Raw genomic sequence first — 26,095 nt, forward strand, 5'->3', positions numbered from 1 at the left:
ATTTCTGTCCTCCAGTAACTTGAGACCTCCAGCTGTTGATCTATATGTTAAATCCTCTAAAAGCAAACTTTTGTACCCTGAACTCTATTTCACATCTCACGAACCCATGACGGGCTAGAATGTAAGTTCAATCTTGAGCTTTATTGCTAAAGCAAGTGAGTTGTATTCAAGCCATTTTGACAGTAGAGCTGTTTATGAACTCAGTGATCACTTTGGTTTTCAAGCACTGTTATAACTCCATTCTATTAGCGTAGAAGGTTTTAAAAATGCTACCTGTAAAACCAAATGCTACCTGTAAAACCAAATGCTACATGTGAAACAAAATGAAACGTTCTTGCAGCAGCTATTCTATCTGATCTCAAAATAAAAGTCGCTCCTGCATGAATATCACTTAATTTTAAAGTAATAACATAACAAATTTATAAAAAAACAACTATTGTTTCTGTGGTTCACTTCTCTTGGAACACTTCAAAAATCTGAATTTTGTATTCTTTTGAGAAGTGGGGAAAAGCCTTCTACTTCAGCTGTATGAAAAATTCAAGAAATAGGGAATATTGGAAGGTACACCTTGTCTCCTATGGTCTATCTTAAAGAAATAATAAAATGTATATTTGCATAAATGGCTTGTTTTATAGGAGTCTGCATATAACTCAGGAGTGTTTATTTCTGGCTATCAACTTCAAACTTAATCTTCAGTGACTGCAATATTAAATTGCAGTGCTACCATGCACAGCTGCTAAAATGCAAAACCAAATGTGCATTTGGTCATAAATTTTACACCTTCTAATTAAAAAAAAAAAAAAATCCCAAAATCATAGGAACTTTTTGACCTATTGTTTGCCTAGAATTCCTCATTTTTTGCCAGACTGTTTTTGACAAATATTTGGTTGAGGATGAAATTACCACAGTGAGTATGTGCAGCAGAGTTGAGAATTCATCAGCTTCCATCTGCCAAAGTTGAACATATCTCCAGATAGATTTGGCCCAAATAATAGTGCAGATCTAAGCACTAGAGTGTGGTAGTTGATAGCAGCACTGCTAATAGCACTCTTCCCTCACTTCTGCCCAAACCACGTAGGCCAATACCTTAACCCCCAATCCAATGTGTAGGATTAACTTCATTGAAGTTGATACAAAAATGCTGTCTAACGAGGTGGTTACAAATTGGCTCATCACAGCCAAAATTTCTTCATGGTGATGAGTTTGCAGTACTACCAGGCATTTGCACATGAGGAAGGGACCCCTGGATGGAACTCTCCGGACCTCTAGCTTGCAAAGTTGTTATATGTGCTGGAGGATGTGTATTCAAATATTAGCTACTTGTAAGCACTTTGCCAGAAGGGACTTCTAGGTTAAATCGCTCATAATATGAGAAAACTCATAGCCCAAGAGTACCCAAGGACCTGGAAACTAACTTGGTAACATCAGATTCTGGAAATCGTGTTTTTCTTATCATTCTCACTGTGAGATGTTTATCTTCTCTTTGAATTGGAAAGCTTCCCCCATCCTAAATTAACAACAAGAACATTTATAATAAATCCATCCTACTGCAAAGTCTCTGTTAATTGCATTTTAAGCCAGGAATGAAAACTGATACTAAAAATTTGTTTTGAAGTGAACCACAGGTTTATCTGAATGAAACCCACTTGGGTTCCTATGGGCATTATCTGGTTTCTAGCCTGGTTTCTAGGCTGGGTGGGACACAGAGACACACTCTATCTCTACCCACTAAAGAGCTCTAAACTGTTTGGCAAGCCAAGTTGTGCCTTCTCACGTACATCTGCCAGTTCCCACATAGTAAGAATCATCTGCACTAAGCCAAGATGGTGAGTCAAAATAATTCCCTTGCAAGATTCTGGAACATCCTTTAGGACAGCTGCCATCCAGTAAATTCTAAAATAGAGGAATCAGTGGTATTAAAGCCCTGGCAAGCCCTTCATTACTGACACAAGCAATGATAGTAGGTTCATAGCTGATTGAATCTGTCTGCCAAAAAGCTAACTGAAATGAAAGTGGGATCATTTGGCAAGTGAAGAAAAACAAAAAACAAAAATCTAATAATTAGCTGAAAATTGTTCACGCATGCTACATGGAACTTAGAGATGCCAACAGTCTAACTGTGGTTGTTCTAAAAAACATTAACCTAAAAGAGTGATGAAAAGTATTAAATATAGCAGTGCTTTCAAAAAAGAAAAAAAAGAAAAGAAAAGAAAAAAAACAGAAAACATTAGCCATGTAATGTATCATTCATGTGTTTTTCTTACCGTAAATCTACACACCAAGGGAATACACTTTGTGACCTGTAATCTGCAAGACTTCTAAGAATTTAAGAGAGAGGTATTTTTGTCAGTGCCCTATGTCCATTATTATCTAAATAAATAAAGATAAATATTTTAATTTCTTCTCAAAGACACTTGAAATATAAGCCTGCTTTTCAGCAGGTTGAAGAGCCAAGTGAGTTTTAACTGCGAATTTCCAGAGGGTTTTACTGTTGTACACCTCTAGCTTTAATTGCTGAAATTTCTTTCTGGTTTTGTTACTAAATGACACTTGCTATAGTTTGTTGCTCTGAGTTCTGTCTGTGCTTTTCCTACTAAATATGGGTTTAGAGGGACTTGTTTCAACAGATGAAAGCAAATTTGATATCCATAACAACCTCACACAAGTGTCTTCACATAACTGAACCAGCACAGGGACAGATCATCCCTTAAAAATGAGACCATGAAAATGAAGATCGAACTACATTACATCTGTGTAAGAAAAAAAATTAGTTAACTGATTGTCATGTCCATGCCCAGTGTGTAACAAGCCCAGAGCGACAAACAACAAATGTGAACAAAATCAAACCCATGGCATTAAACTGTAAAAGCCTTTGTTGGCAGACTGGATACAAAAATGATCAGACATGATCTTAAATTAGTTTAAAAAGTTACTTTAGTTCATCTTGTGCATTCAGCGCATGAGGATATCAGCAGTACTGATTTTCTGTATAGACATTCAGATCACATCTCCCAGGCAGGAAATATACCGGAGATGGAATTCCTCACAGAAGAGTATCTTATCTGTGAGAACAGAAAAACGGGAAATGCCAAGTTTTGCCACGTTTTGCACTCCCAAGACACCGGGGCATTTAAGATAGAAGCCTGAATGCTGCTTCCCAGATAGTCTGACTCCTGTCAAGAAGAAATGCTTCTTGGCTTGTAAGCTGCTTCTCCCTCCTTGCTTTCTATCTCATCCGTTACACCCTCATTCCTTTTTAGGATCTCTCTGAGTTGCCTAGGTCAGTTCTACAGCATCCAGGGAATCCAGGTTTGTTTCAGGATGCCCCTAGTATGCACTTTTCATAAAGGTTGTTTTGAAATTTGTCTTGTTTTTAATATTCCCTACAAGCATTTTCTTACTGTGATGATTTGCTTTGTTAGTTCAAATAAACTTTTTATGTTTTATGGTAATCTGGCATCTGTTTTCAAAAGTACCTTTAGGACACCAGATATTTGCCAAAAAAGAACATTTTCATTCTTATTTATAAAAAAATAAGAACATGAGAATGTAAATATTTATTTGATTTTTGCCCTGCTTTGGGCCATGAAGAAATGGCTTGATCTTATTATTCCTGTTACAATACTTACTGAGTACAGCCTTATTATTACTGGCTAAAATATATTGCATAATTATCATGTATACTAGATCTTTGTTATAAGCTGTCACTTGAATTTCATCCATATAGACTAATTGAAGTTTGTTCAGTAATATTTCTTTAAAGAATTTAAAGACACGGATTATAACAGAGCCAGGAATTCCCTGAGACTTTACAAGAATATTCCTCCCTACAAACTGAAAAGAAATCTGTAAAAATATAAGTTAGGCAGAAATGTATACATGAAGTTTTGCTTCTAAAATTCCTAGACAGTGCCAACAGTGGTAATAAATATAGCCAGATGTTATTGCCTTTATAAAAGTCAAGTTACAAAACCTGTAAACTCACTCAGTGTAAATGAAGGGCAGAAAAAAACTCCTTTGAGTAAATCTGAATATAATACCCACATGGGGCAAAAATGAAACAGCACAAAGAATTACCAAAAAAATCTGTCAGAGACAAACCTTCAGCAATTGCATTAGAACATTTAAATCAACCTAACATGAAGTGTCTCCAAATACCTTTCTACTGTCCATGCCTTTTTAATGCAAAAAATACATAAAGGGCTTGTACACGTGAAAGCACAGTATTTTGACAGATGTAATATCCTTTGTCTAGAAATCTTTAGGATCTGAAACAAGAAAGGATACTATAACAAGGATCTTATTTTTTCAAGTATTCATATCACAAGTAAGACCTAGGAGCTTCAGCTTGCAAAACTGCTATTTGTCTACACATTAGAGCATTACTTCAAAACATTCTGGTTCTAGAATCTGTTTATTTTGGTGTGGTTCAGGGGAAAAATAATAGAGATCAGCAAGGTATGCTGATCCACAAACTGCAGCAGGAGCTGCATATTTTTGAATAAAAGGATTCACATGATTACTCAGATTTAGAGTCCTCCAGATTCTGTGCTTGCATTCAGTGCTTTCCAATCTGCACAATATCCCACTCACATTTTCCCTACAATTTTTTAATGCACTGCTTCGGAATTGATATTTATTTCCTCAACAAGAGGTCGTGTGAGACTTTGTGAATCACCTCAAGATCCCAGACACTTGTTTTGGGATATTGAGATTGAAATCGAACTCCTTGGAGGAAATCATCTTCCTGCCCAACACAAACACTTTTTTTTTAACACTCCAAATAAAGAACTTTTCTTTCATACTACAGATGTAGTAACTAAAATTGCTTTACATCATGAATATTACTCTATACTCAGGCACTTCCAAAGAACTCGCAAAAATTGAGGACAGCTCTACAGAAAAAGGGAGTACAGCAATCCTCATGTGTGGATTGCAATAATTAGACTACTAATCTTATTGCAACATCTATTCAGAATATATCCATGTAGGATGCAGAAAGAATTTCTCAGATGTTCTGCAGTCCACTGAATGGCATGGCAAACTTGGCATGAATTATTAAAGTGCCTTCAGAAGCCATGGGCAAGGGACAAAGATTAAAATCTGGTGTAATCTGTTTAATCCACACAGTTCCATGGGAAGCTGGAAATTTGTACAGTGTTTTAAGGTGCTTTTCAATTGTAGCAAATGATTTTCTTCCTGCACCATAAAATGAAGATGTTGCCACACAAAGGCAGTTAGCAACAAGTTACAGCTATGAAAATAGACTGCAAAGTGAAAGAAATGCAAGTTTATCATTGTTCTCCTTTTGTAAACAAGCAGTCATAACTATTTACACGAGTATAAAATTTCATTTGCAGGAATTTTTAAGCCCTTCTGCCATCATATTCTTAAAAGGAAAGATTTCTAGAATCTTGCATTCTTTAAAATCCAGCTGTAAAATCTATCAAATAATCCTAACTCTGAAATAATCTATTTCAAATGAGGACCCAGAAAACAAACAAACAAATAAAGAAACCAAAAATCTGTTTTATCAGCTCTGTGAAGCCTTTGGAGAGAAGAATTCATAGATCTTTCTCTGGAGGGTTCCTTTCCATATATCAACAAATTCATGGCAAATCTTACTGATGATTAATAGAATTTTTTACACAAATAAGAGAGGTGTTCTCCACAGTTTAGTAGATTAAAAAAATTGGGTTTATAGAATTTTAATGCCAATATTGTTCAGTGAAGTTAACCATTCCAAAAAAAGAGAGTGCCTTGTAAAATTAATTGCAGTATTTCTGTGAAACAATTATTTTCATTAAATAACTAACCAAAAACAGTTGATGTTATTTCATGTTATATCATGAAAATAGTCATTGATCCATGGGAAAGTAATGTTTGAAGTTAGACATCAAAAAACCCTTCTTCTGAACACCATATTAATTCTGGTTCAGTAAGGTTATTTTTCAGCAGCAACTTTTATATGCTTCCCTCACTTCATTTCAGCACACCCTTTAGATGACCCAGAACTGCATCTTTGTAACTGGAATATACCCCAGTGAATAATTTCTGTGAACACAGTTCTTGCTCAGCTAACAGTAACTGCCAAAAGTGCTCAGACAAATTAGGAAAATCAGAAAAATGCAATTACTTTTATCTCCAGCTACTCATTAATTGTACTAGACCCGTAATTCAAATTTGGATTAATGAACAGTAACATTCTGCTACCATAGAAAGGAACCCGAATAGTGAAAATGAAAGCTCTAAACAAGTAAGAAAGTGACCTGAGTCTCATTCTGTCCTTTGTTTTGAAAGAAAATTAGATGATGCTTTCTTTTCCTCACAAAATAGACCTATATTTTGTTTTCTGGATGAATTTGATCTTTTGAAATAACTGTGGCAAACGAGGGCTAGGAACAGGAGGTAGTGTCTTGCTGTGTCTCTTGGCATACAATTTTTGGAGATGAGATTGGTGTTCTCTCTTCATATGTCAAGATATAAAAAGTCTAGAAAGATAAAAATGTATATTCATGGAAATTGCACATGTGATGGGGTGAAAGGAGGGTTTACTTGTGTCTGTACTGTGGGGCAAAATCCGAAGTTTATCACTTTCCGTGATAAACCTGCCTCAGCCACTAACCTGTGAATCAGCCAGTCAGTCAAGCCAGTATTGAGTACTGCAAGTCAATAGCAATCAAAACACACAGCTGGAGATGGACTCTAAATACAGTTCATGCAGTCTCCAGTGGGGAGCTTTGCATGGCCTATCTGCTGTAGCTAAAACAAGCCATTGTACCCTTTTGGTCCCAAGAAAGAGGCAGCACAGAGAAGTCTGTTTGGGAAAGGGCTGTGAGCTGTTCCCGATTACAGCTGACCAAGGCAATTCGGACCTACCCCATCTCTGTTCCTGTGTTTAGTTATACAGCCTGACAGCTCACCTTGTATGCCTTGTCCCAAGTCTATGTTTTGATCATGGCACGATAAATAACCATGTTATACTTTGTAGCTGCAGATTCCTTTGGATTTGAATACGAGGGTGAGGTAAATGAAGATTCTCTCTGTGCTCTTAACCACTATTTTTTTCCCCACGGAACACCATTTAAGACGAACAACTTTTCATTATACATAACGTTAAAAAATACTTAACAACCGAAACCTGAAGTTATCCCTGTACCTCTATCTCACAAAGGCTGGAGAATTTGTCCTCATAATGCCTACAAGGTGAGCCATTATTCAGCATCTTTGTTTTGCAGATAAAAAGCTTAAGCACAAAGCCCTGCCAGGGTAACATGAATGCTTGCATTTATCTTGGTAGTATTGAAACAAGACCTGGATTCAAAAGCAGCACTCAGGCACACAGATAATACATGAAATAGAAAACAAACAGAGAAACAAAAACCCAAACAAAAAACCCCCAAGCTTACCTACATCTCCTGAATCCCAAGGCAAAAAAAGGAGCATCTACCTATGCCTTTTTTTTCCATTGTACTCTGTACCACGTTATACTGACATCTACTAACAATACGTGTTATTTACGTTACACGTCAAATGTTAAATATTTTTTTCTACACATTCTAAGCATGCAAAGTGCAGAAAAATGCTAGCTTTCTTGAAAGAATAAATTCAGAAACACAAAATTTATTTTGTGAGCCCCAAGAGAGCCCCAGGTGTGTTACAATAAGCAGGGAGTATTCCTGCACAGAAAGGTCACAGCACAACTCCCAACTGAATGTTATGCATTAAACCCAATTCAAAACACATTTAAACCACAATACAGACATAACCACCTTATACAGAAACAAACACCACTGTACCCCACAGATCAAGCTAAGAAAAACCTTTGCCTTAGCTTTTCCTTTTTTCTACAGGAAATCACTCTCTTTTTCCTTATCAAATATTTTTTCCTATATTAATGATCTTGAAAATTATCTTGGATAATGCTGAATACTGGAAAATATTTTTTTATTTATAATGAATTGCATATGACAATCTATTTCCAAGTAATTATTAACTTCCAGCAAAAAAGTAACTACAAACCATATTCCAACACCTCTGAGCAGTGGAACACAGGAGGGTTCTGTCAAGTGTAGTTACATTTTCCTGTCAGCCTCTTGGTTATAGAGACATACATTGATTTAGTGTGTACAGAGACAGAAGGCATTGCCACTAACACTAGAACTGAAAGGGTGGGAGGAATACTCAAGCCTACATGCAAAACCAGGATATACAGCTCCGCCCAAGGGTGGATCCAGTGCAAACTGATAGATGGAGACTGACAAACCTGAATTTGTGATGGCATGAGAGTCTCGAGCGCCAAGCAGAAGAGACATGCTGTGCAGCCTTTCACTACAGGGAAAGACACCAGGCACAGACACTTTCAGGCTGTTCACATTATCCATATTTATTTCAAGGGCAGGCTGGATGGAGCTCTGAGCAACCTGTTCTAGTTGAAGATGTTCCTGCTCATTGTAGGGACACTGGACTAGAGATGGCCTTTAAAGGTCCCTTCCAACCCAAAATGTTCTAGAATTCTGTATTTATACTGCATGCAGTATTCTGTGTTTTTTTAAATATTTATTCTACTTACTAGTATATCTAACAGAACATAATTCAGATCACCTTGGATTTCCTTAGCTATTGCCACTAAAGGAATGAGAGTCATTTTTGCCCTCCAAAGTCTTAGTAAAGTGCCAGTTGAACTTACCCCCTTTTTCATGTATATACTTAGTAATAAGAAACTCTGAATCAGAGCCATTCCCTCCCTTATTTTTGCCCCTCCATATTCGATCTCCATTTTCTGGGATAGCCAGCCTATTCACAATGGAGATTAAAATCCTGAAAAAGTATACCAGAAAATACCCAGGCCTGACAAAGATCAGGAATAGGCTCAGTCACACAGATTGTTAAAATTAAGTCACAGTTCTTTTTTTTATTTTCTTTTTCAACCTGCTTTCATGGCACCAACATTGTTGAAAGAGCTGAGTTAGCTGATGAAAGAGACAAATCCTCTGTGTCTCTTATATTTCATAAGCATGACAGTGACATAATGTGAACCCATTGCAGTGTTTGCACCTCAAAAGACATTAGGTTGTTTTTCACTTCTGCCTTGATAACTTCACTACAAGGACTTAAAGAGCCACTAGACATGGCTCACTGCACAATTTTGGCAGCTTGCCTTGTGGTTTCCTACCTTACACAGCTATGAAGACTGGGAGAGTCGCTAGAATTAATTGCTAGTAAACATTTTTTCTGCTCACACAGGAAAGAAAAGGGAAGAATAGAAATTACAAGTATTTCACTGTAAAAATAATGTTTTTTCTATTAGGTAGCTGAATATAGGCTATTATTGACATCAGCTATATTGGTTAAAAATGTTTTCATTATTAGTGTTTATGTCCTGGACCTGTTATTAATTCGCCTGCCCAGAGACAGTCTTTATCACTAGCTAGCAGACCAGGCTTACAAATTTACCTGCCTGTGTCAGTGAGGGAGGACTGCAGATAACAGTTCTGCATCATGTCTTCACCTGAGCCAGGAGGAAGTGAGAATAATAGAAAATACTTGAGAATTCAGGTACTTATCCTCTCCCTGCAGTGACCAGAGAAAGCCCAGCAGCAGCGATAGTGATGCTGATGGGAGAGAGCATCGCAGCTTTGAAGCGGTGTGGTCTACACTGCTACACTGGCAGCTGTCAAAGCAGATTTGCTTCTTTTGTTCAGAGAATCTCTCTCTCCCTCTTGCCTCTCTATGGGCGGCATTCAAAGAGCAGACAATTCTGTCAGGGAATTTTCCTCCCACTGCTGAAAAATGCATACTGTGTCAGCAAGAAAGTATGGCTAGTGTTTGCTAATGACTAACCTTGAATTCCTTCTAATAAATCAATGATAAATAACAATGAGGAGAAGATTCAGTGCATGCAGTTAGGTAATGCTGGGGGTTATCAAATAGTAACTATGAAAAGAGCAAAATAAAATAAAACAACATATTCAGAATTTCATCCAATAGTGATGTGAGTTTTTCAGTTGAACTAGGGGAAAAAAGAAAAAAAAAAAAAAAAAAAAAAAAAAAAAAAAAAAAAAAAAAAAAAAACCAACAAAAACAAACCCCACAAACTTTCTTTTCCAGGAGAGCAAGTATAAGCTCTTAAAATTTTCTCAGAGCTGACACTAGTATGAAAAAACTGAGAAACATTCATGAGCATGCACACACACACAGAGACTTGCAGAGAAATATGGAAACATCTGAACATAACTGCATTAGCAGACTCAGGTTACAGAAAATTCTAGGGCTTTCTAATATCACTCTGATGATGCAAGGATGTTTTGTGTCATGGTATCAACATCCAGATACGGGGTCTAATTCAGTGCTACTTTAAAGGCAGTTAAACTTAAAATAAGTTTTTCTAAGCCTGTACCTAGTACCACTGATGCCTTCTCTTTCTTTCCCATCCCTTCTCCTTCAACAAAAAAAAAAATTAGTTTTTATTATAATCCATATAATAGAATATTTATTTTAGTCTTTATGAATTATATATATTAGTTCTATATTAAGTCTTTGTAAAAATTTAGTTTTAGGGAATAAACTGCAAAAAGGAAAGAGAATTACAGGTTTTTTTTGGTTTATAATATACTCCTCAATAGGTTTAGAATTTGACGGGTATGTGCCTAAGGGAAAGTGGCAATTTTAAATACAGTCTTTAAAAAGTTTCATTATCGGTATCACTATCTTCAAATATTTACCTTTGAGTCAGTCTCTTAATTTTCTGTACATCTGGCAAAGGGAAAAAGGGTTGCACTACTTCTACATCTGCCTTCTGCACTTACTTCCTTTTGTTAATGCATTTTAAGACGAGGGCTGCATCACCATTCACATACAGAATGATCTTTGATGTTACCCGTTCTGGATCTATATAAAATTCATTACATACTTTTTAGAGTTACTCCAATAATGAAGAAAAGTTGTTACTGCCATGTAACTGTCAGTTCTTCCTTATCCCGATTTCAGTTTTATTTGTGTTTTGACACAACTTTTTAAAATTCCAAGAGGGATCTGAGATCTGTTGAAATCAATTCTTAGCTCCAAAACCAAATCCAATCACCGTGCAATGCTATTTCAGAGGTTTCATAAGACAGGAACACTATCAAAAAGATGCGATAATAAAAAAACCCAACTGCTTCCTCAAAGAAATCTTCTTCTGCATTTTGGCCTCCCACAAACGCCTCCCCATTAAGTTGCTTTTGAAGTACAGCTCGAAGGTCAAGGACGTATAAGGAGTATACCTAAACCACAAGTTTGGGCATCAGAAGCAGTTAGTCTGTGGCAGATTAGGTCTCCATACAAGTTAGTTTACTATACGATGCTTGTGCTTTGAAATATACAGAAAAATAACTTGCACAAGCCATGGTTAATTTGTGACTGAGAATACTTGAAGTAGCCGAACTATCTTTTTTTACAGATAAATCAACATATCATCAATGCTGGAGGCTGCCAGGTTTTGCACTATTTCAGAACAGGAGCCACCCTGATTCAGGAACACATCCTTACTTCAAAAGGAAATTCTTCAACAAAATCCATGAAAGGTCAGTGCATAAATCAATGCTTTCTCAAAGATCTTCAGAACCATTATACACTTATTTCCCTCAGTTACCACCACAAAATATCCAGCCAGTTACTCATGAATTGCACAACTGGCAATACCACTGTGCATGGGGTTTCAGACCAAGTAAGATTTTTTAGGAATAAAATATTACTCTTAGCTTCACTGGAAACTTCATCATGAGGCAATCAAGGAGTCTTGAGCAAGGAGACCAGTGAGAAAATCCACTAAATAAAGAGCTTATCTGATAGATTGGAGATTATATCCACATGAAACAATAAAGATTTCCTCTTGCTTTAGTGGAAACGAGTGAAACTTGAGGTAGAGCGGTGAGAATATTGCACCAAAGGAAACACAAAAGGCTGTAGCTGAAAAGCGAAACAGGAGTGCAGAGCAAAGCTTGTAAAGACCTGAAAAGTATAAACCTCCTCCCTTTGGTTTTAAATTACCTTGACATTTTTCTTTCATGTGGCTTTTCCTTTCCTCTTGGAGCTGGATATTCAAACCTTGCAAGTAAATAAGGAAAACAGCAGCTTTAAAGATTGACAAAATTTGTTTGATAAAGAGCGAGTTGTCAAAATTATGCATAGAAGCCCTAAGGCAGAAATGAAAGTGTTTTCAGTCACAGTAGTAAATAAAATCCTTGACATAGTCTGACTAAAGGGTCCAGCTAGCAAAATCAAGATCTAAGTTCTTCATTGTGACAGAAAAATCAAGGAAGACATACATAATTATTTTTTATCAAAAGCAAAGTGACAAAAGCTTTAAACCTGCTGGGGTTTAACTCTGTGTAAAATAGTTTATTCAGCATAGCCTCTCCAATGTATTACCTTGCTTTATATCAAATCAAAAATTTTTATTCACATGCAATAAAAACCAGAACCAGGTTAGGTCAAAAAGGAATCCGTAAATAATTTTGATTTTAAGAAAGTGTGACTTGCATTACCACAATACACAGTAAAGTATTTTGCAGCTTCCCGCAACAAAAAATTCAAAATAAAGGCAGTATAATTACAGCTACTATGGTCACAGGAGCTGATACAGTCCCAAATTTGAAGCAGATAATCAGAACATGCCTTATTGGTGGTCTTGTAGGACAATCCTGTCAGGCCCTGATAGACAGGTGTGACACATGGAGGACAGATTTGAATTTTATCATATGCAGAGCCACAGACCCTGGATGTATATGCTTTTTTAATAGCACAAAGCCTTCTATGCTGAATTCCTAGTTCAGGAAGTATGGAGCTGTCCCACAAGCTGGTATTTAGTCAATAAAACATAGGAAATCCATTGCATTTTCTCTCAGTAACTCCTATATGGGAGTCTTCTATGCTATTATGAGACAAAGAGCAGCTAAAAGAATTAGTTGTCAACTTCCTTTGCATGCCAGTTCATGGTGTTTTTCAGATTCAAGGAGAACTTGGTATCCCTACTTGGTATGCACATAAGCACACACAAACAGATTAGTTTGTTTATGACTTAGAACCCAGTTTCAATTTTCCTTTTTGGGGGACTGGTTTATTTTTAACAGATGCTGACTAGTGAAGGAGCACAAGCAGCAGAATCTTTCTGCATGCCTCCCTGTCCATTTTCCTCTCCTAGATATCCTGGAGGGTTTGACAATCAACATCACTGTCACACAGAACACATAAGGAACAGTCAAAGCAGGTGATTTCACACTACATAAGCTCTAACAAACAAGGAAACACAGCCTGATATCCAGCACAGACATCTTTAGCCCTCAAAATCCTGCTTCACAAAATGAAAGGTGACCTTTTATTTCTGCTGACAACTGAGGTCTCACATTTCCAAATCAGCCGCTCCATGCAGCTATCACTTGAATGCATGAGTGGAGAATGCACTTTTCTGAAGACAAAACATCTAAATTTCTATGGAAGTAAAATAAAAACATAAATGAGATGTTGCATAAGTATAGAAAAAAGATCTGAAGCTAAAAATTTTGTTGCATATTTACTTCAGAGGCAAGATGAAGAATTCTGAAAGTTCCATTTTTTTGCCTGTAACTAAAGAGGTTTCCACCATTAAATATTTTCAATTGTTTTCCATTTCTTGATTACAGTAGAAACCATTGAAGAGTATTATAAACTAAAGAGAAAATAAAAAATGAATCAGAAACTAAGAATTTCAAAGAGTTGTTCTCTAGCTCAGAATAGGGAACATGCAAAATCTTCAGTCGAATGAGGTGTAAATCACTGTATTTGATTTGGGGCTTTATTTTTTAAGCAATGAAGTAATTAAATATTCCTGTTAAATGTAAATTACTTTTGGATGATAAAGATTATTGAGTGTTGAAGATTCTTTGGCTCTAGGAGAATAAAAGATTAAAAATGTCCCCTAAAAATACAATCCTACCTCAAGGATTGTCTTTGGAGTTAAATGGGGATGTTTTCAATAGACTCCAATTTTTTTTTTTTTTTTTTCCCCCCAAAGGTAATTGTCAGTATTAAATAAAATACAGGAGCATTTTTGCTGATTACCTCCTGCACAAAACAGAAATCGCTAGAAAGATAATGTAAGAGAAATGGATTATTGGAACAAATACATTCAGAAAATTTCTGGTCCCTTGTTCTCACTATATTAACAACAGCAGGAAAAATAAAACTACTTTCTGTTTGTTCACTTCAGGGCTCCTTTTTTTAATGACAGCTCTAGTAATCAGGAATAAGGCAGATCTTATACAGGTTGGTTGCATGCATCAACACTAATGTAATTTTCTTTTCGTATGGCAGGGGATCAGAAGGACGAGTAAGAGCTTCACATCAGAGAAGTCGTGGACAATACTGAATGGTGACTGCCAGTGAGTGACCTCCTGAGACAGTTTCACATGGAGTCATACACAGAGAAGAAAATTGGGTTGAGAAAATTACAAGTTGGATTCTTTTTTCAAGCGCTTGACAGATTGAATGCAGATTCAGTTAATAACAGAGTCTGACTTAACAAAGACCAGAATATATATTGCTGGGAAAAGAGTGTTGTAGCTAGATTTATAAGATTAAAAATACATAATTCCCTTATATTTATATGATGGACTGTGTTTAAATACTAATACTAGAAATTTAATTTTGAAACATGGAATGAAATCTTGTATTTAGCAAATGCATACAAATGTCCTGTATAAATTCATTCATCTCTCATGGTTTTAAGAGCTACTGGTCCAGTGCAAAGGGGTTGCCATGGCTACTGCTCCAGAGAAGGTCCATTGAATCACCCATTACCATAAACTATTGCTTTTCAGATGTTACAAGCCTACACACTGGAAAACACTATTTCCTGTTTCCTCCTCCCAACACAGAAGCTTCCCCCATAAACTGAATGTTAGTGCACACGTGTGTGAAGAACCATGCCTGCTCTCATCAATTCTTCAGCTGTAACTATTTCACATTTATTGTTAGCATAAACAGGAGGGAGGGTCGTGGAATTGCAGAATCACAGAATGGATCAGGTTTGAAGAGACCACAGTGGGTCATCTGGTCCAGCCTCCCTGCTCAAGCAGGGTCATCCCAGAGCACGCAGCACAGGATTGGGTCCAGGTGGTTCTTGAGTATCTCCAGTGAGGGATACTCCACACCCCCTCTGGGCAATTTATTTCGGTGCTCACTCAACTGCCCATTAAAAAAAATTCTTCCTTATGTTCAGGTGGAACTTCCTGTGCATCAGTTTCTGCCCATTGCCTCTTATCCTACTGCTCAGCACCACTAAGCAGAGCCTGGAAACCTCCTCTTGACACCCTCCCATCAGATACTGACAGACATGGATGAGCTCCCCTCTCTTGGTTTTTTTTTTTAAGCTGAACAGGCCCAGGTCCCTCAGCCTGCCCTCATAAGAGAAATGCTCCAATCCCCTGATCGGCTTCATGGGCAAAGACATCTTACTTGATCCCAAATGTTTTGCTTAGAAACATCCCAGAAATATTTTTCATAAAAATCCACAAACCTCTTAAATTCACTGAGCAGTCACATTCAAATGTCATAAGGTCCAGAGGTCCCATCAAGTCTGGTTTCCCACAAATTTCATGAAGTTCACTTGCTGAATTGAGCACTGTCAGTGCTTCAACTACAAAAGACTGAAATTTGGGCGCTTGCCATCAGGGCATGGCACAGCCTCCTGGGGAGGCACTGCATGAGCCCTGAGATTGCAGCCACCAGCTGGGCTGGGTGCCACCAGCCAGAGAAGAGGTTTCATCAGCCCAGCTCTCCCCAGTAACAGCACAGGGAAGATGGAGGGAGGCACTCCCAGCATCTAAGGTGTGGGCTGAAGGGAAAAAGAAGAGTGCTGGAAACATCTGAGGCGAGGTGCACTGAAAGGCAGCCAGGGTGCACAGGGGCAGCTCAGGCACCAGGTATTTTTCAGTGAGGAGTTCCAGGGAAAGTACAGCGCCGTTTTCTTAGGTTCAGCTGAGTTGATCTACAATTTGTTCCACACCAAAATAGCAGTGTCCTTCCAAAACTCCTTCATTAGGAAAAAAAGCCAACTAGACAATATGATAGCCACACTTATCTGAAAAATGGGAAATTTATTCTTAAGATGTTTATTCAGAATACCTTAACTCTGGTAATGCCTGTGTAGGCATCCTAGCAGTTATTTGTTCCTTTTGAAGTCCTTGTTCTGCTTTTAACTAAAAAGTAAATCCTGAGAAATCCTCCAATTAAACACCCACAAATAGTTTCTGTTTGTATTTTTTAACAGGAAAAAAATGCGAAGATGTCTTTCTGACAGGCTCTTTTGCAAAGTCTTTTGGATTTTTGCAGCTAAATTGAGACTTCAGCCTTGTTTCTTTCTATCACACGGAGCCATATAAGCAATGTAACTTCCTAGCAAAGCAAATGTTACAATTTATAAGGACTTAAAAGGGATCACAAATAAACAAGAAATTAAAAGATTTGATTAACTCGAAGTTAATATGGTGCTTTCATGGACTATGGGCATTAAGAGCAGAAGAGTTGAGAAATACCATGTTTTTAGTGTTACAGAAAATATTGCAAACAATGATCTTCTACAAATGTCCCACACTATTCTTGTCCTCCTGAATGACCTTCCTCTTCACAGATTTCAGTTGCATTGTTCAGGAATTTTTGTGATTAGAATCTCTTACACTCTTCCATAATTATTACAACATTTACTGAACGAACCTCATATCCTGCCTCAAGAATATGCAAAATTCTCCTCCCCTAACATTTTTCAGATACAAACTTTAACAATGGCCTTCAGTTTTCTCCAAGCTGTTAATAATCATGTAGCCCTGTATCAAGATTTGCATTCATTCAGTAAGTTTTATGAGAAAAATTGTAAGGATTTGAGAGACTTAAATTTCCCCTACCAGTGTCATAACAACAGCATGTCTGATGCTTTCAAGGTTCTTTGAAAGTATTTCTTCAGTGTTCCAAACTGGCTGTAATCAGAGCACTTTATGTTCCCTAATGTGAATACACTGTTTTGGAATAATGTTTCCTGATTTTATATTCTCGAAAAATCTAGTGTTCATGACATTGCAAGCATCAAACACTTTCCCAGTCAATGTTAACATCGACAGGCCAAGTCCAGTATTTGCCAGGATTGACAGAGTGATTTAAAAGCATTCTGTTTTGGTCAGTACTGAAAGAGAGAATAGGCATGAGAGAAAAAATTGATTATGCACCCTAGGGGAGATTTGCTGCTTTATATCCCTGTAGCATTGCACATTTTTCAGATTCCTATTTCTGTGCATCGAAGTGGAGGGCACAACTGTGGGACAACCAGTTCTGCCCTGTACTCTCTGAACAGGTTGATCTCTGACTATTATGCCTAATATGGTTTTGAGGTTTCAGAGCAGTCATGACCCACTCACCAGCTGTCACAGGACAGAGCTGTTGCTCTAAATGGACAAGGGACTTCAGTAGAAATTCCCATAATGTGGCATGCTCTTTTAGCCACCAGCTGCATCTCATTCTGATTTTCCAGCTGTTCAGGAGCATAGGACTGTCCACTAAAACACCATTTTACCACAGGTGGAGCTGTTCACTAAATAAAACCCTGGGATGGCTTAACAGCATCCTGCATTTCTGATTTCATTTTAACCAAAACATAACCAGTTGTTGGCAAGGCTTTAGATGTTTCCTTGGAATTTAACAATGAACAAATAAATAAATGAGATAGAATTAAAAAAATACCATGGTGGGTGACTAATTCCTGGGTCATCCTATTTGCTTGACTACTCTGCTGCCATCCCATAACACACAGAAAAACACCATAAACCCCAAGTACTAGACTGTAATCCACAGAGCATTGGCATTTCCGTAGCAGATGCCAAATCCTTTGCCAGTACATCTGCTGATTGCTATGTGAAGTGCTGGCAAAAGGAATCACACCTATGCCTTAGTAACTGTACCTGCCACAGCAATGTGTATGCACATATGTCATCAGCCGTGCTACCCCTGAAATTTTCTATCACATGCCCAGCATTAGGAAAATATTTTAACCCAGCACTTGAAGTCCTGCGGGGGCTAACAAAAAAAAGTTTTAAGCAATTCTCCAAGTACTTTCTTCAACTGAGTAAAATGCAAAACAAATGTCAAGTTATCTGTTTCTCTTAATAATTTTATGTGAACCTGTCAGCCTATGCATATAAATATTAAAATAAAGTCTTCTAAATCAATAAGCACATACGCTTTCTTAACCACTCTTTGAAAAATGAGTGCATGTCTAACTGAAGGTGAAACATGAAAGTGGAGTCTATGGTCACCTTACATTTTGTTGATGTAACGATCCAATCAGTTTAGTCATTCAAGACACGAAAATAGCTGGTCTTCCTAGCATGTTGCAGGTATTTAGGAAAGAAGGAAGCATTAGCGTTTCTGGTGATTGCACTAAACAACAACTGACTAATAATGTTTTGTATCTATGTGGTTTTGTGAAAGGGTGAGTGAGTGCTCCGAGATTGTCAAAGAATTGTGTGAGACTGCTGGAATTCTAATAAATAAGAAAAACAAACCTATCCCACACACCCATCATACCTAAACGATTTATGCCATGCTCTTGCTAAGCCCAGTCTGAATTTCTGAGTAAGGTGCTCCCTATAAACTTAGAAATCAGGGGAGGATAAATTACTACAACTTCCTGGTTTGGGTATTTAAATTATGTATAGCGGAATCAGTAAAGAATGGATAAAATTCTGAGCACAAGTAGATTTGAAAACCTCCAGGACTCTTATATTATCTTCTGCCTATACATACAAAAAAATTAATGTACACACTGATTGTGTTAGCTAAGACTGTGGACTAAATCTCTGAGTGCATGGGTTACAACATGCCTACGTAGGGCTCTTTGATCCTCTGAATCGTCAAAACTGGTTCCTAAGAAACAGATGAGTCTGACTATTGTATACATAATTCTATCTGGGTAATTTCTCTGTTTTATCTGAATTATAATATGCAGGTGATGTATGCATTCGTCCACCATCACAAAAAGAAGTTAAACTTACTGGGGTAAGTTCCACATTATTTTAACCCATGGTAATTTCAGTTAGTTTGTTCTACTATCTAGAAACACAAGACTATGTAATATTTTGATTAGCCCTTTACTCATTCAAGAATGCACAAAAATTCAATTTCCACTGCCTATAAGGGACAGGCACAGAAGATCTATATGTCTTTTAAATGCCAAAGTCTCTCCCATTCATTTAATGAAGAGAGTGGGCAGGCTGTGAGCGTACGGTGTAACTGGCCAGCTGGTTTGCAGCTGTTGAATTTATCCTTTAGGCAGCTATGTGCACTCTGGTCTATCTATAGGTAAGCTGAAATCATCCATATGTCAAAATTCCATGCCTTGGTCCTCAACTGGTCCCCACAGATCCAAACAGTGACACACAGACACTGCTAGGTTGCTAAGGATTTCAGCTCCCTAAACACAGCAAAATTAATGTGTAACCTGAACTCATCTACTTGACATTTATTTAGTGCAATAAAAAAATAAATTTTCAATACTACACATTTATGGTAAGTTTCAGGTGGTGTACTGGGTCTGCTCTTTGCAACCATGGTGACAGAGCAATGCTGATTCAACAGGAACATTAAAAGCAAACTATTCCTGTGAAACCAGTGAAATTGCCAATCCTTCATTTGGAAAAAAAATAAAGCTGGTAATCTAGAAAAGATCTTATATTAAAAAATAAATCTTTCTGTTCCTGATCATATTTTTACTGTTTTTTTTTTTTTTAACTTGTATCACACTTCAGTTAATACAGAACTACAAACATTCATATTCGGACTTCAAATACCTTTCAGAGCGGATGGTTCTGGTCTGCATTCATTTATGACTAGCCAACCATGCAATCTAGTTTCACTAACTAATTTCATTTGATTATTAAAAAGTTTCTTAGATTCCATTTTTAAAGTAATATGTTGCTACGGAGATTTTAGAATGCGGGGATTGTTTTAAGCATAACATACCACTTACAGATTTTGTTTCTCTTCCTGCACTTTCCTTCTTCTACTCACTCCCACGCTTTCTCTGACCTGAAGAGTTTGAAAAGCATTTTTACTTTAATAACATAAAATAAAATACTGTTCCCATTAAATATAATATTGAAAATACTACAGATATCAGCTAAGTACTTTACTTGTCAATATTTTTGTTCAACTGAATAAGGAAAGTTCTGGGTTTTTTTTTTTTTCAAACAAGACCAGAATTAAAGTAATGATTCTGAATGCCCTATAATACTCCTTAGAAAACAGCTTAGCATTCTGGAAGAAGAGAAATATGGTCATGAGGCTAACACTGAGTATTTCAGTCTCCTATAAAATGTCTCCTTCATGAATTGTGTAGAGTAAGCCTTGTACTTCTGGTTTCCAGAGGATGAGCAGCTCTGCCTACCTTAGTTGGTAATACAGGCCAGTAGGAAGAGAACAGTGGAGCTGAAGAGCTGAGGTCTGTGCTCTGCACACCAGAGCTGCTTTGTCTCTCACAACTTCCAGTTTAATTTTATCCCAAAGAGGTTCACTGCATGTGGTCCAAGATTTCTGAGATGTGAGCCAAGGCTTAACAGGGGAGAATGAGCAAGAGATGTGTTTCAAAAGCAGACTCTTGATCCAAGCCCAGACATTCTAACTAAAAATTCCCAGGTGTGCCTCCATTATCTTTATTTCAGTGGCAAGTGATTAACTAATTTCATTACATTATTTGTAAGATATTTAGATCTAGGGGAGATAAAAGATTCCTAGTGTCTACATGCAGAGTAATAATAGTACACAGTGTTAATACTTTTCAGAGTACTTGTAGAACAGAACAAACTTTATAGATCTAAAACGTTTGAATTGTCTCTCCCATGATGGTGTCATGTATGATCAATATATTAGTCACGGGGGAAAAAAGCAAAGTTACGAGCGTAAAGAAGAAAAAGTGATTTTTTTATTATTTTAATTTTTCTGCAATCTCCTATGCATCTGGAAAATACACATTCTTCGGTTATTTGTTTTACATTCCGACTACCCCTGAAAATATATAAACATATGTATTGTTCCTTGACTCTTATATTGACATCCTGTTTTGCCATTAAGCCACGTAGGAAGAGAGAGCAAATACATTATTTCCAGAAAGTAGGTAGTCAAAGAGAAATTTTTGCATTATATTAAAAAGATGCCTGTGGTCATCAACATTAGTAAAGAGTGAAAAAAAATCATCAATTAAACATCTACATTTGCAAAGTATACATTTTAAAAACCAAAAAGTGTTTCAATGAAGACTGAAAATCTCAGCAGACAGTGAAATATATTGTTATGGAGAAATAATACTAAAAAAAATTTAAAGGGGTGTGCCATGAAGGCTAAACATGAAAAGTGAAAGTAACTATAAAACAAGCTCAACTGAACTGTGTAAGAGAAGCTAAAAGAAACTGATCAATTTAATAAAGAAAATAATCAGAAAAAAAGATCTGGGGCATTTTTTCCATATAGAAAGCCTAGAACCTGAAGTTAATTGAGGTTTATGGTTTGGATTGAAATGAAAATTTTGCATCAGTTTTTCATAAGGATTATGGTGTCCAATGGGATGTCAAAGGTGCAAGGGCAAATAGTTTAATACTGAAAACAAAATTATAATACAATAAAATCAAACTGAAGAGGCTTTTAAGTCTCCTGGCATAGATTCTCCATTTCAAGACAATAAATGAATCTAATATAATTTTCAATTGCCTGTTATGGCTAATAATAAATCTATCAAATTGGAACTAGGTCTAGAATTAATGAACAACAAGCATAGAAATTATAGCTGGAAAAAGAAAATGTGATCCAGACAGCTGCACATCTTGTAATGTGACCTTAGTAGTAGGCAAGTCTCAGATATACTGTGTGCAGTAACATTAATTTAGATATAAAAGTAAATAGAAAAAAAGGATTAAATATTATACCATTTTTTCATTTCTATATTATGACAGCCTAATCAAACATCTTTGTTTGATAAACTAATCCTCTAAACCAAGAAAGTTCATAACCATCCTAGATGTTCTTAAGTACTTGTGATATCCTGTGGGTATTTCTAGCTGCACACAGGAGGGTGGAATTGCTGGAATAGGGAACAGGGGTCATGCCTGGGATAGGATTTGCATTAATTGGGTGGAAAATGCAATAGAACAGTAAGGGGAAAAGTGTGAATATAGAAGAGGGAAAGCATGAGAGTTCAAAAAGAGATTAATTGTAAGTAATTGATTGTAAGTTTAGCCACCATTGCTCCTAGTTTGTGCTTTGAAATTTAGACCTTATTAAATTAAAACATCAGGAGTGCATCAGGTTGCTTTGAGCAAACCTGTATTAATTACTTCAGTCAGGCAGAACCTCTTTTGGGACACAGTAAAATATGACATTTGAAATGCAGCCTCAGTTTTACTAAAAGTATTAAAAACAATTTATGTTTTGATTATAATATATTTTAAAGGACAGCTAGGAATTTTTTCACAGGGAATATTTCAAATCATTCTTCAAGCAATAACTTGCTTGTAAAGATCTATCTTTGACTTCATCTCGCTATAACTTATGTTAGAGTAATGAATGTAAAGTGCAGTTTAGTAAATGTGAAAAAATGGTTTAATCATATAAATTTTTATATGCTTTTTCTTGGACTGTGTCTGAAATTCAAAAAGTTGCCTTCATATCAACCATACTTGTAAAAAGTAATTCTGGAGAATTCTGTAGCCTACCTACTAACATCCTACTTTCCAAATCAGCTTCGACCAAGCGGGGATTATATCCTGGGAATGCAGCATTTGGTGAAAAGCAACTACCTCAGAGAAAATGCATTTTGTTGATGTATTGAAGAAATACCTCATCAGGGCAAAATTATTCTCAGGAATAATTCTCAAGGCAGCTATTCCATATGGCCTTTTACTTATTGCTGTTTAACATTCTCATTTTCCATAAGAGAGGTAGATGGAAAAATGCAGAAAGCACATTTGTCTAGTTGAAAAACTGTCATCCCTTCAAGGCCATTTTGGCATTTAGTTTTTTTAAGTATTTCCTATAAAATTGTGCTTCATACAGCAACATATGTATTTCAGCAATGAGAGCAAGCAGGCACTGAAGAAGGCATAAAAATTAAAGTGCTGCCCTACAAATGAATGATTTTGGGGGGGTGTGTGCAGAGGAAAAGCAAACAAAATATTTTTTAAAATAAGTTCTGCACATCCATAGGATCATTCAGGTTAGAAAAAACCTTGGAGATCAAGTACAACTATAAAAAACACTGCCAAGACCACCACTATATTGAGATGGTGACAGATCTACACTAGTAATTAAGACAACTGTAATAAAACTAAGAAATCTCAATTATCTTGGTCAATAACTTTTCTCTAATTTTTTTTCTTTTTTTAGTTTATGATAAACAGCTGCTACACAAGATTTGGTCCTAAACAAGAGAAGTGTATTTGCTTTGAAAAGGCAGTAGGAGAAGTTGCAAAATGTGGGCAAATATTTCCCCTCACTTTTTCAAGTAAAACAGTTTAATCAAAAAAAATCACAGTTCTTATTTAACTGTATTAACCACTTCATCTTAATGCCAACATAAACTATATACAGTACATTTTAATCCAAATTAGTCCTAGTAATTTTTATCTTCCAAAATGTATTGTTTCAGTCACCTTTATCAGGACAGGAAAAGAGCAGGAGCAAGAGCAGCTGTGAAATAATTTTATTCACCTCATATTGTAATGCACAAGGGCATTAACCAATCCTTTCCTAGAAACTTATCTTGTTGTTGCAGATTACTGTCATCAAAATTATGATTATCTAAAGCACATCTCCCTGGTAATATTGTAAGGCATTGTGGTCCTGACTGTTTCCAGACCCTCTATAAAATATCACAATACTGAAAGTTTAGGAAAAAGGTATGTAGGATTTTTTTACCTCTTCTTTTGTTGCATGGATTAGCTTGCCATTAGCAGTCAGTCTCCAAAACTGCTTTATACCTGCTAAAAATGGGTATTATTTATAAAATCCTGAAACCACATGCTAAAAATTTTACAGCCTTGTGGGGAAAATACATTTTCCAGTTCATTATTCCTGAGAACTTTCAAAAAATTTATCACTCATGCCAGGACATAATACACTGTATAAGCCTCCTGCAAAAATATAAACTGCTTTAGGTAAGATATATATATAGTAAGTGTATTCTGTATTCTTTCAGTAAGGATACAATGCTTTTCACCTCAGTAAATCTTCTTGGGTAGCAACAAGATATAACAGATAGAGTTATTCTGCCAGACATAAAAATGGTGTGAGAACTGAAAATCTATGCCTTCTGCAATTTATGACTGCTGCCTAGCAGCAGCACGGATACTTGAAGAAGATATCCTGCCTCAAAGTACTTTGGAACTTTAGAAAGTTTCCTTGAACTTCATCAGATCCCTCAGAAAAAAAGTAGTTTCTTTAGGGTGTTTGCATCTTCTCATCATTAGGAATTTTGTCCTCTTGTTTAACAGCTAGTTAGCATAAGGTTTATAGAAAACTGCTCACACACAATGTTTTTGGCTGGGATTTCATAGCAAATGGAGGAAGAAAATAAGCCCTGGGTATGTTATTTAAATTGGCTTTTTTTTTTCCTCTTGGTGAGTTTTTTAAAGCTTGCGTGGGATCTTGTGAGATATGGGGAAAAAAACTGCAAAGCAACACAGTGATTCATCGTGGAAAACAGAGTTCATCCTGCATAGACAAAGAAAACAGTAGATGACTTTTCACACACATATTTCCTAATAAGTGTTACTTAAGCCAATCTAATTCTTCATCCCTCTAAATATGAACAAACAAAAGTAGTGCTCCCAGGATATCTAGGTTTTGGTACTTTGTATGTTCAAGGAGAATATAGCAGTGACATTTGTACATTTACTGAGGTGCCAATAATAACTCCAACTTCAGCTGACAATAAATCAGAAAAATATGAAAACAGTTCTGTCTCCTATCTCAAGCAGAACAGAATGGTAGGAAGAAGTCATTGAGTTCAAAATGATTGCCTTTAATGCTGTGTGTTATCTAGTGCATAGCAGAAAGCACTTCAAAAACACCAGGGCAGTATTTCAAAAGAGGGTGAAAATGTGAAGTGATGAGTTTTTACTGACAAGGAGCTGACCGACATCACAACCTTGTTCCACAGGAAGCATGGGAATTCGTACAGGCATCTGGGTAAAACAAGAGATGGTGCATAAGGCTACCCTTTTGTGCAAAGCAGATGCTAACCCAGAAAATCCCATGCTAGGTTTTTTTTCTTCAGGTTCATTTCTCACAGGATGCTCCTACACACATGCATACATATATTCACACACATAAGAACCATTTCTGAGCTCACAAGAAACTCCTTCTGGTTTTAAATCTCTGTGTTGAACCTTAGGGCGTTTTGCATCTTTGCAACAGATGAAAGTAGAAATAGATGTAGTTCTCCATTTCAGAGCAGAGAAAGCAGAGAAACACTTTATGACAGTTTAATTTTGCTGCATGAGTGTAAAAATGGTGTGAGAAAGATCTGACTCACATATTTTTTTGAAAAAGCCCATCTTGTAAAAATTAAAACAATGACACACAAACTTACAGTAGTTGTCTATAGATATATTCTCATGGAGCTTTGTTGGACTGGAGGCAAAAAAAGACACAAGATACTTAAAGGGAAAGATGGACAACCCTGTGCATTCCGCAAATTGCTCACTGTCTTGGGCCATCCAGGATTGCACACCTACACGAAAAGGACTACACACCTACTCAAGAGAAGGAAGGCTAGAACCTTGGAGGCAAAAAAAAAATATCCAAAAAAATTTTTTTTGTACAGTTCCATTTAAATGTAGTTGTACTTCTCTTGCTTGTTCACAAGCTGTCCTCAAACTAAAAACTAAATATGTTTTAGTACAGTCCGTAAATCTTTTATCTCTACTCCACCTGATCCTTCCGTAGGTAGCTGAAATAGGGGGAACCTGCCATGCCACTAATTTCATTCATCTAAAATGACAGTCTTATCTCTCTTGAGAAAGAACATGAAGGCAAATCAACA

The 26,095-nt window shown here is 36.6% G+C and overlaps 1 long non-coding RNA gene across 3 annotated transcripts in view; it reads right to left on the reverse strand.

Annotated features, from left to right (window-relative positions):
* The window catches only part of LOC120753203 (uncharacterized), a 43,748-nt gene that overhangs the window by 7,529 nt on the left and 10,124 nt on the right, over positions 1-26,095 (reverse strand). Inside the window, exons 2-4 of one of the 3 annotated variants that reach the window (XR_005701012.2) lie at positions 23,968-24,032; positions 20,033-20,091; positions 12,031-12,087 (exon numbers count right to left, since the gene is read on the reverse strand). This is a non-coding gene — a long non-coding RNA (uncharacterized LOC120753203). Of the gene's footprint in view, positions 1-12,030; positions 12,088-20,032; positions 20,092-20,449; positions 20,583-23,967; positions 24,033-26,095 lie in introns of those variants that run through there. The other 2 variants (XR_005701014.2, XR_005701013.2) reach the window with 2 other exon arrangements.

Source organism: Hirundo rustica, chromosome 5, assembly GCF_015227805.2.
Source record: "Hirundo rustica isolate bHirRus1 chromosome 5, bHirRus1.pri.v3, whole genome shotgun sequence".
NCBI classification, from domain to species: Eukaryota; Metazoa; Chordata; class Aves; order Passeriformes; family Hirundinidae; genus Hirundo; species Hirundo rustica.